This window comes from Ambystoma mexicanum, chromosome 4q, assembly GCF_040938575.1.
Source record: "Ambystoma mexicanum isolate Mex_15411 chromosome 4q, UKY_AmexF1_1, whole genome shotgun sequence".
Taxonomy (NCBI): Eukaryota; Metazoa; Chordata; class Amphibia; order Caudata; family Ambystomatidae; genus Ambystoma; species Ambystoma mexicanum.
Genome location: NC_090928.1, coordinates 216,433,011 through 216,448,592, shown reverse-complemented (window position 1 = coordinate 216,448,592; position 15,582 = coordinate 216,433,011). Strand labels below are relative to the sequence as shown.

The following is a 15,582-nucleotide window of genomic DNA, read 5'->3' as shown; positions in this document are numbered from 1 at the left end:
GTGATTGATACTAGAACATTAACCACTTGTAATGACACCAAAGACATACATATTTTGTGCTATTTACTACCCCTCACACTATATTTCATGTGTACACCACTTATCAATTTTTTTTTTCAGTGGAACTGCCTGGAACGTAAAGATCAGATGGCCTGCAGGCTTTTCTTTTTATGTTGGGGCAGATTTTCTTTTTTATGCATAATCTCTTCCAAGCACTTTTTGATGGGACTTCTAGATTTTTGGTCTGTTCCCCAACACTCCTCTTTTTACCCTATCCTTTGGATACTTTGTATTTCTTTTAATACCTTATTCTTGGAGTTATGTTTTCCTCCAGATGTATGGTATCTGTTTGACTTTTGCAGCACTCATCACTTTCTGTGTAGTGTTCTGGGATCCCTTTGTGCTTCACTTTTTCTTTTCTGTTATAGGGGGATATTTTTGTCCTTCTCATCTTTTATATTGTGATCAGCACACCCCAGCATATGTGGAGTGCTGTGGGGTTACACTGCATTTCCTTTCTCACTGCTCCTGTAACATTTTGGTTACAGTGACAAGCTAATCTGAATTGCTGATAGAAGAGCTTTTATCCTACCTACTTTTGTGCAATGTTCACTTCCAGGCTATACTCGCAGCCGAGGTAGTGCACATAAGCATCACCATGGACCCAACATGGTGACTTGGTTCTTTTTTTGGCATTTCTTGTTTGCTTGTCCCTTTTGGTCCTTCTGCCGTGCAGAGTGGGGGAGGTTTTGGTTTTACTTTTGTCCTTGCTGGGAATACTTTGTGAGGCCTGCCATGGCTCCAGGAAACTGGGGAGGACTGTGAAACTTGGCTGTTCTTTCTCTTCTGGTCTGCCTGCATGGAACCAGTTCCAACTTGGTGCTGGCTGTCCTAAAAGAACAGCTACTACCCAGAGTTTCAATGGTGCATGGGTGCTGATTGGCTCTGTTGCTGCTTAAAAGGCATGGATCCAGAAGACTCGACAAGGAAGAAGAGGAAAGATGTCCGTAGCTGCTTTCAGGCGACTGGAGATTCCTTCTGTGCAATTGCTGCTGTTCGACCCCCTTTTTCCAAGCGTCGGGAGAACTATGAAGAGGACTCTCCCCTTTTTACTGGTGGGACAAATCAGTCTTCAGACGACCTGTATAGCGAGCCATCCCACGACAAGCTGCGACCATCACGAGCTGCAAGTCACTGGGACCTGTGGCCACTGTGCAGTGTGTTTGGGAGACTTCTAATTTCTGTGCCAATTTCCCTTCAACCTTGGAGACCCCCAGCTCTTTTGCTGGACTTTTTAATTTTAACCCTGGAGTGAGGGAGCCCGTTTTCTCACTCATGTGTTTTGACCTGATTTGGATTATTGGTTTCCTTTGTTTTTGGAGTCTCACAAACTCCATTGGCATCTACTTTTTGTATGGTGCCACATCACCTTCATTGCAGGGTCCCAGAGAAATCCTTTAGATTTCTCATAGGGTTTGAATACCTTTTCTTGGTGAACTACTGTTCCCAAGAATAGTAAAGTGAAATTGACTTACCTTTTCCCTTTGTGGGTCCACCCCTGGAGTGCTGCGGGGGTTACTTAGTAGCCCCGTATCCTACCTACTAATGTAACATCTTTTATGTTACCCTCACTACTTTAAATGGTTGGTGGTAGTGGTTTAATTTTCTTACCATTTTGCTTTCCTGCTGCAGGCTGAATCCTCAGCTGCAGTGTAGCACCCATGGCTGACCATTTTGTCAAAATGGCCCCGGTCTTTCTTGGGTTCTACTCTGCGCGCCAAGCCAGGTTTGAGCTCTTTGTTCATTTTGCCTTTGAGCTGCTTCAATACTGAAACCTGCTTCTGCCTTAGTAAGTCGAAGGGCAGGAGGTAAGGGAGGTTCCCGAAACTACCCTGTCCTTTGTCTTTAGCAATGCCTGAATGCACCCAGTCCTGATTGGCTGGCTGTTACTGTTTGAGTAACAGCTAGGCTGTGCATGAATGGGAGAAACCGGCATAAAAGGAAAAGGTTTTGGGACTGAAGACAGTCGACCAGTGGGAAGAAAAACCCGATGAAGAAACCATGAACAAAGCTTGCTTCATTCTCCTGGACCTTTGAATTGCCTGGTAAAACCCTGCTGCTGTGCTGAAACTCCTTTTTCTGATCGACAAGAAAAGCTCTGGAAGGGATGACTTCTTCCCTTTGGTTAGTGGGACCAACTAAGCCCGAGCCAAACTCCACTGGACCACCTTCCCCGACTGGCTGTACGTATTTGCTGCTGCAGGAACCGAGTGCCAGGGGCCGAGAAATCTGTTATTGCGTGCAACATCTGCAATCTGGCCAGAAGCTCCATGAGTCTCCTCAGGACCCTCCAGAAGCACAACGACCAGAGCTAGAGTCCCCTCACCAGAATGCAGGACTCAAGAAGTGAAGGAAGACCAACCGGTGTCCAATATCCACAGTGGTGCTGTTTAACAAGCACTGAAACGGCAAAGTGCTGCTGATCTGAAAAGAGCCCGTAGCTGCCACTGACCTCTGAATTAGTGCCGCAGAAGTCCTCAGACGTCCTCTCTTGTCGGCACGACTGAGGCCCAGGAACCCAGGATCTGCATCACTGCAACCAGACAGAAGCCCGCTGGACCACTCTTCTAACCAAATGTACTATTCCGACTTGGGGTACTTACCTCAGTGCTTTTAGCTTTGCTCTTCTTAGTTGAGACTTGCAGTAGCTACTTTGCTAGAGTTGATTTCAGCTCTACCGTTCACAAGTGTAACAGCTTGTGATCCTACAGTGATCGTTCTTCAACAAACTCTCTAACTTTGTGCAAGACTTTATCTAATTAGTGCCCTCAGCTCCATAGACTGTGCTCCAATTGACTATGGCTGTCCTGGCTCCCTGGAGATGCTTGTAGTCCATTTGACTTTGATATTTACTGTCTCTCAGAGGTGATAACTTGCTTTTTAACTATTATTGCTGGGAAGGATTTTTGTCTAGACTTCATTGAAAGATTTAAGTGCGCACATGCTCAAAGTTAGTAATGTCACCTTAGGGTTTTGGAAGTGTGTAAAAAGCATCTCTAAAGAGTATCTACTAGCTTTGTTTTGGTTCTGGAAACGTATATTAAAGTAGATTTGATTGTTACCTACATTGCCCTTTTTAAAGAATCCGTATTTAAAAACTACAATTAAATAACTATTAAACTACAAACCTTGTGTTTAAGTGTTACTTGGCTACTTGTATTTGTAGATTTCATTGCTACAGCTCATATGTACCCCTCTTAAGATAAGCCTGGCTGCTCAGTCACACTACCAACTTGTGTAGTACAGACCTATACCAAAAGGTGGGTTACCTTATACCCAGAGGACACACGTGTTGTGTAGTCTCCCACAGGCTTACTATATCAATTCTTGCCTAACAGTGCATTGTCTTCCGAAGATCGAATCCTCCCGAAACTTTGGTTGATTCCTTGCAGACCTCCAGAAGCAAGATTGCACTGCTTGAAGTTTGCACACCAGAGTGCTGGACTGAGAAAACGAGATGAATCGACCTGACGGTAATTGTTCTTCACTGGTGCTTCCCAAAAGGCGCCAAAATCACAGAACCACGAAGAATCGTTTGCTGGAAGCCTCTTCACTCGACTGCTGCTGCAAGATCCACCCCAGTGTACCTTCTTGTCTCTGCCTGACCAAGAATCCGGTGACCGTGTATACTTCTGCAGCATTGTGGGGGCATCGTGCTGCAACTACCTCCTCACTCCTTAGATACTTGTTAGATAGATTTTTACATTTTATGCCAAATCTCCTCACCCGTTAGACCCCTCCAACGCCCCCCAGCACTTTATGCTGGACTGGTCGATTGATTTGGTCTGTTCCTGGATGAGCCCATCCTACCCCTCCCAATCCCCACTCACCCCTTCTTTCTTTTTTACTCTAACTATTGGAGTGATGTTTGTGTATCTACATACTTTAGTTATGGAGTCATGCGTTCCTTCAACTTTATAGGCATCTCTAATTCAGTTTTGACGCACAGGGCACTTTCTGTGCAGTATTGCTGGGGAGCCCCTTGGTTTTCCATTTTATTTGCCTTGTAAGAATACATGTTCCCATAGCTAAAGGGATACTTTGTATCCTTTCTTCATTATTTGTGATATCAGCACACACCACCTTATGTGGAGCAGTGAGGGGTTACTCATATCCCCTTTCTCAATGCTCCTGTAACATTTCTTGTTAGGCAAGATTGGATGCAGTACCCTGTGGGAGACTGCACCAGCCTTGTCCTCTCGACTATATGTAACCCAACCTTTGTTATAGGTCTGTTCTGCACAAGTTGGTAGAGTGACTGAGCAGCCAGGCTTATCTCCAGAGGGGTAAATGTGAGCTGTACGGTTGCAACATAGTTTCACAGTGACAAGTATCCAAATAACACTTAAACTCAAGGTTTCTTGACTAAACAATTATTTATTTTAAGTCGGTTTGAATAAGCCTTCTTTAGAAGGGAGCAGATATGCATCACTTATTCTTTAAAATGCACACACTCAGTTTCAATAAATCTGTAGATACCCTTTTGGGATGTCACTTCCTACATCCTAAGGTGACCAATAACTAGGACATTGATATAGCACTGGTACATTAAGAGCAATACTGAGTTTTGTTTAAAAAAGGGAAAGTTTAGTGAAGGAAACAATGGTTAATGGTGAAGCCCCAATGCAATGTAGATTATGTCTTTCGTAGATATACAAGTAGAGGTTGGAAGAGTTTTCAGGGAGCCAGGACAGTTTATGTAAATTGAGCTGAGGCCCTTCTTGAAGGTAAGAAGTCTTGCACAATGTTAGTTTTGTAGAAAAAGAAATCGCTGTTGGGCCACAAGCTGGGAGGCTAGTGATGGGCAAAGCTGCAGGCAACACTGCAAAAGGCAGCAAATGCAATTCTCAACTGAGAGCTAGCAAGCTACACACTAAGAGGTAAATACCCCTTAGTTCACATTACCCTTAGGTCTGAAGAAATTGGTTCCAGCTGGCTTCTGTTCCTGTTGTAGTATGGCAGATCCTATTGTTCCTGGGCCTCAGTCGTGGGGACAAGAGGGAGGACGTCTCTCCTGCACTACGATTCGAAAGTCAGCGGCAGCAATGGCCAAAGTTCAGATCAGCAGCATGTTGCGTTTTCAGCTTCTTGCGAATAGCACCACTGCGGTTCTTGGACACCTTGTGGACTTTCCTTGCATCTGGGGTTCAGCACTCTGTTGAGGTGGCTCAGGATTGGTCAGCCTTGCTTCGAGGGAGTTCGGAGGATCATCCTGGATCTCAGGTCCGGCTAAAAACAATGAGTCTGGTGTCCCTGTCACCTGGCACTCTGTTCCTGCAGCAGAAATGGGAGTACAGCCAGCAATTAGAGGATTTCCAGTCGAGTTAGTCTTTGGGTATCGATAAGGTGGTGGGGTGCACGCTCCAACATCGCCAGGGGCACAGGATTTCAGAACCCGCGTACCAGGAGTCTGTCACCATGTATGCTTCCTTGGAGTGCTGGGGAGCTTGCACCGGACATCTCCACGGCAGAGGCCTGTGGCTACCGGAGGAGAGGGACCTCCACATCAATGTCCTGGAGCTGCGGGCAGTTTTCTGGGCCCTGAAGTTGTTCCTGCCGTCCCTCAAAGGCAAGGTGGTGAGGATCTTCAGACAATACCACCGTGATGTTCTACATCAGGATGCAAGGGGGTGGGGGGGGTACCAGATCCCTGGTGGTCTGCATAGAGGCGCAGGACTTGTGCTAATGTGCCGTTGGCCAAGACATGTTCCTTTTCACCTGGCGGGAGTTGATAACAGCATCACTGACTGCCTGTTAGGCAAAGTTTGAATGCCGTCCCCTCTGGGAATACTACAAACTAGGACTATAGGTATAGGCAACCCAACCTTTGGTATAAGCTTTTAATATACAGTATTGGTAGTGTGTTGAGCAGCCAGGCTGATCTCAAGAGGGAAAATGTGAGCAGTAGGGGAGTTGCACAAAGATTCACAGTTACAGGTATTCAAATAAACTCTTACACTCGAGGTTTCTTGCATAAACAATTAATAATTTGTCAGTCAGTGTTAAAACCTTCTTCAGAAGGGAGCAATAGAATAGTAACACACAAATATACTTCAATACTGTACACTTTGGGTTTCTGAATCAGACAAGGTCCTTTTGGGATGGCCCACAGACGCAACCTACACCCACAGGTGACTTCAGTAACAAGGGTGCGGGGGACATTAATACCTTAATGTTGGCATACAGAATACTCTTTAAAAAGTAAGTAAAAGGCGAAAGTTATTAGAACACAAGAAATACAAATAGTCATAAGTAGGGCAAATACTTTCAAATGGCTCTTAGAGTCCTTCAATTCAATAGGCTAAGCCAAAGTCAAGAGGCCAAAGTATTTGTATAGGATGTAGCGCTTCAGGTAAGTAAATGGAAAAGTCTTTGCACAAGTTCTTAGGAGCCTTTGAGAACAAGAAGAATCAAATGTAGGGCAACAAGCTGATTAGACCTGTGAGTTGCAGAAGTTACAAGCACTTACACAGTAAGAGGGAAGTTCTCTTAGGCTAGTTTTCTTTACCTTAGTAAAGAAGAAAAGATGCAGCTGAAGACTTCTGTTCTTGTGCAGCTGTGCAGCTCTCACTCTTCCTGGGCCTCCTTCGTGGGGACAAGAGGAAGGACGTCGGGGGACTCCTGCACTGGCACGGTCAAAGCTGGCAACTGGCAAATTTTACTTTAGAAAGGATTGTGTCCTCCGACGTATTCCTTATCTTTGATATCCATTCGAGCTTGCTGGCCTCGGAAAATGTTTTCAGTAGAGGATGCTGCGCGTCGACGTCCCTCGAATCTGTGTCCCTCGACAGCCTCCGTATCCGCGCAGACGTCATGAGTATTAATGGACTCTCTCAGCGTCCATTGCTCAGTTCCGTTTTTCCGCGCTTCGTGGGCCTCAAACGTAACGCTCAGTTCCTTTCTTCAGAAAAACCTTCTTATTCTTCGAAGATTATTACCTTTACACAATGGCTTCTTCATCTGAACCATCAACTCCACGGTACGGATTCAAGAAATGTCGTGACTGTGGGAAGAAAATGTCTTTAACGGATCCTCGCAGGATCTGTTTGTGGTGCCTGAAATCGGAGCATCAGTGTTTGGAATGTGAGGACTGTATGTCAATGGCGGCGAAAGCCTTGACGGAGCGTAAGGGGTAGTTAGAAAGAGGGTAAGGGCTTTAAAACTTCTACTCCCTCGAAAGTTTCTTCGGCTGAGTTGAGACATTCGTCTCCTCGTCGACAAAAGAAACATTCCCGTTCAAGATCTCAAAGTGTTTCTCATCAGTCTTCGAGCTCAAAACACTCTAAGAGGCGTCGTAGATCTCCCTCTTCTTCTTCCTCTACTTCCCCAGAAAGGGTCACCTGCCCCACGAAACGCAGCTCTCCGGCTAAGTGGGAGGAATTCCGTAAAAAAATGCTTAGCATCTTCGAGAAAGCGGCCTCGACCCCCTCGAAGACGTCTAAAGGTGATACCCTGGGTGAAAGACCCAAAAAATCAAAACGCTGCGAGTCGTTGAACCCGGCGAGAGAAAGTACTCGAGAGCGTCATGAACCCTAGAGTTAAAGCAATAAGACCGCGTCATTGACGCCGTCGTCGAAGATTCCTTCGACTCTCAAATCTGCATCGACGCCTTTTACGAAGGGCCCTTCGACGCATATATCTGTTTCTTCGATGCCACTGTCGACCACAATGAGACAAACCTACAACTGCCACTACGTCACAGGCAGAGGTGTCGAAAGCCCCGACCATGACGTTGAGCATGCCATCGACAATCTCGATGACGCAGAGTAGGATTCCGATCCTCTTGAGTGCATTGAGGTCTTTTCAAACTTTTTCAACACCTTTTTCAGGATTGTCGAAGCCTATGACGTCCACGTCGACAACCTCAACGTTTTCTCAGGCAGTGACAACGTATTTGGCTCCTTCTCTTGAAATGGGTTTTAAACCATATCCTAGGTCTGACTACTTTAGAGCCGTGTCCTCTATATATGAGGAAGGAGAGGACTCCGCCAACGAGAAACCCTTTGGTCTGCAAAGGACTACAATACCCATGCAGGAGGTGTTTATCTCTGAGGAGAACAGGTTAAAATACCTTTAAGAGTCTGTACATGAGGCAAGTGGTTTAGATACTAATTCAGAAGTAGAGTTTGCTAAACCAAACCCTGGCGAGCATGCTGAGACTCCTTATAGGATTCTGATGGCCAGAATAATTGAATTCATGGGGTGGACTACACCTACACCTTCTTTTCAGCAGGATGACCTTACTGATATTTTAGATAAAGGTCCACAGGAGGATCCTGTTCCTTTTCATACTGCTCTGCAAAGAAAACTATCTCCTAATTGGGAAACTCCTGAAGTTATCCCTGCAGTAAATAAAAAACTTTCTGCTAAATGCAGATTATCAGCTTCAGCTCCTGAATATCTGAGCAAGCATCCAACTCCAGAGAGCTTAGTTGTACAGGCCGCAACTTCATCTAACAGTAAGTCGGCATACCCTACTATTCCACAGGACAGAGATGATAAAAGATTTGATGCCATGTCAAAAAAGTATTTTCATCATGTAGCATGGCGCTTAAGTCTATCAACGCCACTTGCACGCTAGCAAGATTCAACCACACACTTTGCGAGTGTGCTTCATCTGCGGCTGACTGTCTCCCAGAAGGAGAAGAACGGGATGCATTCTTAAACATAATCAGGGATGGAAAGGAGGCAATGTGCGAGTCCCGCCAAACAGGCATTGATTCTGCTGACAGCATCAGCAGGGCCATGGCGGCAAGTACCACAATCTGGAGATTTGCGTGGTTGCGGAAGTCTGGTTTTGCTCCAAATGTACAAGCCAAACTTCTGATCATACCTTTTGACGGCACTTCTCTATTTGGAAAGAAGGCTGATGACAGCCTAGAGAAATTACAAACATCCAAGGCAGCAGCGAAATCCCTTGGGGCTTTAATCTGGCAGACTCCAAATCGCCCCTCAGGAGCTTCTTGGAGGGGTAGGTCCCTTCACTTTTACTCCACATTCGGAAAAGGCAGAGGACAGCCAGCTCAAAGGGGCCAGAAACGATTCACCCATGGTGGACGGGTCAGAGGTACAAAAGCCACAGCAGCAAGTGCTACTTTACCCTCGGCATCTGCGTCAGCCGCTTCTAAACCCCTCCGAGGTCTCCCCTCACAAGACACCAGTAGGGGGCAGGTTAACTCAACATCTGGCAGAATGGCAGGCTATTACGTCAGATGCTTGGGCATTGGAGACAGTTGCCCAAGGTTACTGCCTGCCCTTCCTACACACTCCTCAGTCATCCACCGGGGAACAACTCTTTGAAGCTTCCAGACCCGCTCCTTATGCAGGAGATTTTAGACCTGCTAGAGAAGGGTGCCATAAAACTGGTACCCGTAGCGGAGAGTAACAAGGGTTGGTATTCCCCCTGCTTCCTAGATCCAAAGAAGGACGGAGAACTCGGACCCATCTTGGACTTGCGAGAATTGAACAAATTCCTCAGGAAAGACAAGTTCAAGTTGGTAACCCTTTCTCAGATCCTTCAGGCCCTCCAGCTTCAGGACTGGCTGGTATCTCTAGACCTTCAGGATGCTTATTTCCATGTGCCAATCCATCTCAAACACAGGAAGTACCCGAGGTTCGCAATTGGCAACTCTTACGATCAATTTCGAGTTCTGCCATTTGGGCTGGCCTCCGCCCCGAGGGTCTTTACCAAGCTAAAGTGGTGGCTGCAAGTCTAAGGAGGGAAGGGATCCATGTCTACCCCTACCTAGACGACTGGTTGATCAGAGCAGCATCTCCGGAGCAAGCTCAGATCCATCTAGATTATGTCTGCCACTTCCTTCACAGGCTGGGCTTCTCCCTCAACTTAAAGAAGTCACAGATGATACCATCACAGAGACTCCAGTTCATTGGAGCAGTCCTGGACACTTCCCTGGGAAAAGCCTCGCCACCAGAGGTGAGGGCTCAAGATATTCTGCAGATGGTCACCAAGTTTCAAAATGCCCAACGTCTACCAGCCTTTGACTTTTTGAGGTTGCTAGGCCTCATGGTATCCTGCATCTTCCTAGTGCCAGAGGCTCGCCTGAGAATGAGATCCCTCCAGTGGGCACTAAGAACCCAGTGGTTGCAATTTTCAAGAAGAATGTCAGATCTCCTACAAGTCCCGAACAGAGTAGCTCGAGACCTTCAGTGGTGGGCCTGTCGGGAGAACATCTTGAAAGGAGAGCAGTTTTGGCAACCATGGCCGGAGATTACAGTAGTCACGGAAGCCTCAGTCACGGGGTGGGGAGCCCATGCCAACGACTTGACCATCAGCGGTCGTTGGTCTCCTTCAGAGTCCAGGCTACACATCACCCTGTTGGAGCTGAGAGCAATTAGACTAGCGCTGAAAGCTTTTCTGCCATCAGTACAGGGAAAGAATGTCCTGATAATGATAGCTAACACAGTGGCCATGCACTATCTCAACAAAAGGAGGCGTAGGGTCACGCCCACTGTGCAGAGAGGCAATGCAGCTCTGGTTTTGGGCAATTCAAGAAGGAATCTCCCTATCGGCAGTTCACCCTGCCGGAGAGCAGAACTTGACGGCAGACGCTCTGAGCAGGCAGAGCAGTCTCCTACACGTGCGAGCTAGCTCAGGAAGTCCTTCAAGAGATCTTCACCCTTTGGGGAACCCCTCAAGTGGATCTGTTCACCACCAGCATCAACAGAAAGTGCGATCAGTTTTGTTCAAGGGAATTTCCCCCGAGGGGAGCTCCAGGGGGCGCGTTCGTAGTGGACTGGGAGTTTCCACTTCTGTACGTGTGTCCTCCAGTCCCCGTCATTCGTCAAATGATCAGAAGGTTGAGAAGATTCTGGAAAGCCATGATCCTAATTTCCCCGGATTGGGCCAGGAGAACGTGGTACCCGGATCTTCTAGACATGTCCATCTGTCCTCCGATTCGTCTTCCGCAAAGAGATGATCTTCTCTCGCAGAAGGGAGGTCAGGTTCTCCATCCAGACATCAGAACCCTCAACCTTCACGCTTGGTTTCTGAAAGGTTGAGATAGATGCAAGGATTGGGATCCCTCGGATGACGTCATGTAGCTGTTGCTTTCAGCTTGAAGGCCAGCCTCAAAGACTTTATACCGCTGCCGTTGGAACAAATTTTGCAGCTGGTGTAGAGAAAAGAATATTGAACCCTTTTCATGTAATACACCGATGGTGTTATCTTTCTTGCTTTACTTAACAAATTCAGGTCTCCAAATTGGTATGATCAAGGGCTACCTCGCAGCTCTGTCTATCTTTAAGCGTACTGCTGAGGAGCCTTCACATTTCAAACTACCAGTAGTAATCCAATTTCTAAAAGGATTAACAGATGTCTATCCACCAAAACCTTTTCAGGTTCCTTTGTGGGACCTAAATCTAGTCTTAAAGTTTCTGATGGGTACTTCTTTTGAACCACTTAATTTTTGTTCACTAAAGTTTCTCACTCTTAAGACAGTTTTTCTAGTGGCCTTAACTACTGCTAGAAGAGTGAGCAAATTACAAGCTCTATCTTGCAAACCTCCTCCTACAATCTTTCATAAAGACAAGGTTGTCTTACAAGTGAAGACCAATTTTCTCCCAAAGGTGGTCTCTGAATTCCACATTACTCAGAAAATAACCTTACCTCCGTTCTATCCTCCTCCCCATCCAGGGAAAGTGGAAGAGAGGTTACATAGGCTGGATCCAAGCCGTGCCTTGAGTTTTTAAATTTTCAGATTTGTTAGGATAAGGCAAGCAGACCAATTGTTGGTAGGATATGCAGGGCACAAATTGGGATTGCCAATTACAAAACAGACCATTTCAAGATGGATCATTTTAACCATTTTAGAATGCTACAAATTGGCAGGAAAAGTACCCCCTCAACATCTTAGGGCTCATTCAACCAGGGGTATCGCAGCCTCTTCGGGACTCTCCAAAGAGGGGTCCCAATTAAAGATATATGTGCGGCTGCCACATGGTCGTCCGCACATACTTTTTCCAAATTTTACAGCCTAGATTCGTCCTCTAGCCAGGAGTCAAGATTTGGGAAAGCTGTGTTGCATTCCGTACATCTTTAAAGGGAGATATTTCATCTTTACTCCCACCTCCTCTTCATACTACTGCTAAGGGAGTCTATCAAAGATGAGGAATACGTCGGAGGACCCAATCCCTTCGAAGAACAAGTTACTTACCAAACTGATAATGTTCTTTCGATGGGATGTTCCTCCGACGTATTCCTTATCGCCCCTCCCATCCATCCCTGCTGTAAATCTTCTCTTGTAGTTGCAGCTTTCGCTCCTTCAAGGTCACTAACCAATTAATGCAAAGCAAATCTAAACTGCAAAACGGAACTGAGCAACGGACGCTGCGTGATTCTATTTATACTCCTGATGACGTCGGCGCCAATACGGAGGCTGTAGAGGGACACCGACTCGAGGGACGTCGACTCGCAGCGCCCTCTACTGAAAAGATTTTCAGGAGCCAGCAAGCTGGAATGGATAACATCACAGATAAGGAATACATCGGAGGAACATCCCATCGAAAGAACGTTACCAGTTTGGTAACTAACTTGTTCTTCAGTGGCTGTTTCACGTTTCAGCTCCTTGCGGTACAGCAAAGAGCAATAAGCGCGGTTCCTGGCTGTCAAGGTGGACTTTCCTCACATCTGCTTTCCCGCGCTCGACTCAGGGGGGTCAGGCTTGGTCAGTCCTGCTTCGTGGGAGTCCAGAGAATCTTCCAAAAGCTTTATGCCAGCTTACAAGCAACGCGCACAATTTGGTGTCCCTCTCCCTGGTTCTACGGTTTCCTGCAGCAACTCTGAGGAAATTGAACCAGCTCTGAGATGGGTGTCCAGGTGACTTACTTGGGATTTGATTGGTCCTACCAACTCCTCCTTTTCAGGGCTTCTCTGTCGATGCGAACTTGGCGATTCAGGCCTGCAGCAGGGCTTCACCAGGCAAACCACAACGGTCCAGGATTTGCAGCAGCCGTCCTCTTCAAGTGAAATGACCCTTTCCCCTGGCCCTCACTGGCAAATCAGCCTTCCAGTTAGGGCCAGGTCAAAGGCCTTAAAACCTCATCCAAGACTCCCTTGGAGTCAATCCTTGAGTGTGGCAGGCCTGGGACTACTTTACCTGAGACTATTTAAACTACACCCAAACAGCAGAACATGCTTTGCGTTATTCTGCTGTGGGCAGCATAACGCTCACCGTTTCCAGTTCTTTGATGCCAGCTTACCTGAAACCAAGGACCTGCAGAGAGAGAAAACACTACGAAACTTACCTGGAACAGTATCCTGTCTTCAATCCATCGCTGACTTCAGTTCCACTCACCTGAAGGTACGAACTCCATCATCCGGCACCGCATGCATCCTGGAATACCATAACCTGGAAAGAGGAGAAAGAAAGACAGCATTAGTAAGCATTTAGTCATGTTTCCTCCTGAATGAAAAAAGCCACACAATTCTTACCTGGGTAGTCCTCTCCTGGTCAGTATCACTGCTGGAACATTATGGCGCTCGGCGAGGAACATCGCAACCTGCAAGGAGAGAAAAGACACAGGTTACCAATATAAAAGGCAAAACAGCGCCAAGCATCGCGCGTTACTCATCGGACAGCATCACACACACCGCGCTTTCGCCTACCGGCCCATGCTCATATTCAAACTGCATGTCAACACCAAAATACCTTTCCATACCTAAAAGGAAAGAAGCAAGACATTATTATTCAAACTAAGAGGAAAATAAGAACTGCATATAAAGACTGTAAAGCAGCAAACCTACAGAGTCGCAGCAGGCCTGGATACCCACAGGGGGGCTTGCACCAGTGAAGTAACTTGGTCGCTGCTCGCCCCCCACATCTACGCGCCCCTGCCACGAGGAGCAGGACGGAGAATCCATCTTTTACAATATTAAGGTGAGGAGAAGGCCCAAGGGGGTGGAAGGAGTTGAGGCCAAGGGAGCTGGGAAAACATAGACAATCTGGTATTGAAGCCAGATCTCCTATATTGTAGACCCATCTTTAACCAGAGACCTTACCAAAGGACCGGGAGAGGGTTCGAGAGTGCAAATCATCCAACCAGGGCTCGGTGGCGTCCCGGTGGATACCAGGTGAGCGTAACATCAAGCTCTTCTTCGGTTCCTTCGTCCAGTGGTCGACTCAGCCTTCCAAGCTAAGAGACCCGCCTTTTATTCAGTTTTCTCCCTTTCATTCCAGCCTAGCTGTCACTCACCCAGCAGGGTGGCTGTCCTTGCCGGACAGTCAGCCAGCCAATCACCACAAGAGTGCATTTGGGTCTCCTAGGAGACTAAGCACAGGGAGTTTCGGGCACCTCCCTCACTTCCTGCCCACCCCAGACACTCTGGAGCCAGAGGCGGGTTTCATTCCTGAAGCCCACCAAAGGCGAATGAACAAAGAAACCAAACCTGGTTTGGCGCGCAGAGAAAAACTCGAAAGACCTTTCCACAAAGAAATGTTGAAAAAAGGTCGGGAATCGTTTTAACAAAGGAGGCTCGGGTGCAATCTTGAAAAACCATGTCTCCCGCGATTTAACGTTACCGGAGCTGCAAACAGTTCGTGGTCGGGGTAAATCATGGTAGTTCATTGTAAAACCACTTCCACCAGCCAGTCTGAGAGGAAAGGGTAAAATTTGACTGTTACTTGAGTAACTAGACAAAGTGGATACTAAGTAGCCCCTCCAGCACTCTATTGTCAGATAGGGTGTGCTGGGTCTAGAAATGTACAGGACTAAGTGAAGTCAATTTCACTCCAATCTGAAAAACTTCCCTGTGGCAGTGCACTGAAGGTTCTTTGTGACACAATTGTAACAGATGATGCCCATGGAGTTGGTTAGGCTCCATAACCAAAAAGAAACAACACACAGAAAACACATTGAATTGAAAAGTTCAAAGTCCTAAAGTTTAGCAAAAGATCTGGAGGGCTTGATGGTGGGAAGAATTGGCACATGTTTGCGAATTCTCCCTAACACTGCCTCAGCAGGGAGCTGCACTCTTGCCACAAGTGGGAACTTCGACGGGATCAAGTGGACAGCATCTTCCTCAAATGGTGCAGCACCCAGATCGATCTGTTTGTGACAGCGACTAATTCCAAATGCCAGAGATTCGCCAGCAGGTTCCACCAGCCGAGGAGCATGGGGCGCGTTTTCCTTCCCCTGGTAAGGCCTGTTCCTGTACCTTTTCCCCCTGTTGCCTTTCCTGAGTCATCAATCAACTCAAACGATGCCAATGCAGGATGATTGGCATCGCCGTGGCTGATTTGGTACCCAGATCTTCTCAGCCTGTCGGTGTCGCCCCTGGTCAAGCTGCTGGTGTTTGCGGATCTCATAGTCAGAGAAGGAAGCGCAATCCTACATCATGACCCAGGATCGCTGAACCTGAAGGCTTGGCTCCTGCAGCCTTAGAGTTCAAAGGGAACGAGCTGCCGGCGGACTGCAGGGAGGTCCTTGCCAGGGCTGCAGAGTCGTCAACGCTTCAGTGCTATGGGCACAAGTGGAAACCTTTCGTAATGTGGTTCTTGTGTTAGG

At 47.1% G+C, this 15,582-nt stretch overlaps 1 protein-coding gene across 3 annotated transcripts in view; it reads left to right on the top strand.

The window, feature by feature from the left end:
* Positions 1 to 15,582, top strand: part of SCAF8 (SR-related CTD associated factor 8) — a 2,093,867-nt gene that overhangs the window by 890,603 nt on the left and 1,187,682 nt on the right. The window lies entirely within an intron of this gene.